Source organism: Nannospalax galili, unplaced genomic scaffold, assembly GCF_000622305.1.
Source record: "Nannospalax galili isolate Female #2095 unplaced genomic scaffold, S.galili_v1.0 scaffold8367, whole genome shotgun sequence".
NCBI lineage: Eukaryota > Metazoa > Chordata > Mammalia > Rodentia > Spalacidae > Nannospalax > Nannospalax galili.
In genome coordinates, this window is record NW_008356947.1 from 13,322 (window position 1) to 14,644 (window position 1,323).

A 1,323-nucleotide genomic window follows, 5' to 3' on the forward strand; every position below is an offset into this window, starting at 1 on the left:
TAGATATTACCTAAATTGGATCCTAAATAAGAGTTCTAGAAAACACCTGTCATTTCAGAGACAACTGGAGACAGAGGGAATCCTGACTGGGAGAGGGCCAGGTGACCTTCCATGTGCTGGAGAAATCCATTTCCTGACCTGGAGTGCTTTGCAACGTCTCTTCATTCTACGGTAATTCACTGAACTACGCTTTTTGATATATCGCCCACCAATATTTTCAAATGTTTAAAAACATTCAGATTGCTTCCCTATTACGGAAAAGGTAGGAGAGACTTCATTACAATAATGAGGGAAACAAGAATGGGAGAATACTGTACAGATACAGATAAAGCTGTTATTAAGTCAAGGTCTGTAAGTTCCAGGGCTAGAACAGACCTTGGAAACCACAAATCCAGGAGTGGTTACTTCTTTGTGGAAGCAGCTCTGCAGATGGCTGCTGTGCAAGTTGAGGCAGGGCCCAAACACCTGTGCCTCAGCAGTTCCTTAGGAGAGTCTCTTATTCAAACTGCACAGCACTGAGCTATCCCTGGGAGGTTAGTGACAGTTTAGAGCCAGAATCCCAGAACTGTCCCAAGAGTCATATCACAAGAGCCCTGGTTTTCACTCTGCCTGTAGCCATTGCCCCAGCCTAGACTCCAGAGCCATAACATCCCTAGACAGAAGCATTCAACTTCCTGACCTTAAACAGCTTCCCAAAGACACAGTTTCCTAGTGTCCTTGATTTTGTTTGGTTTGTGAGTGAGGATCTCTTGTAGCCCAGGTAGCCTTAAATACACTACTTATCTGAAGATGACCCTGAACTCCCAATCCCCCAGCCTCCACCTCTGAGTACTGGGATTGCAGGCATGTGCCTTCATACCATGCTCCTTGATTTTTTTTCATCAAAGAAGTAACAGGTTTTTTTTTCCAATATATTTTGGAGTCCATACTTATAAAACAGCATCAGTAGATTTGTAATTTACCAAATAATAGAAGGTCATAGATTCACTGACTATTTAATTTGGAACAATAATAATTTATATACTCTACATAAAACTGAGGAAACTGATACCAGTGGCAGGAAGATCTTAAAGACTTTCTAGAACTCAATTCTTTTCAGGTCAGTAAATATGGTTGCTTGCTTCTTGTGGTTACATCTGATGAGACAAATGAACCTGAGAAACTTTAGTTTGGGTCTGGGATTCTTCTACCTATATTTTACTTTGCTGTTATTTTCTAATTGTTTTCCTGAAAATAATCCAGTGCTAATAATTTACAATATGACAGAAATCAAATAGTCAAAAAATCTTTAATAGTTTAAAACAAAAAATTCCTTTTTCAAGG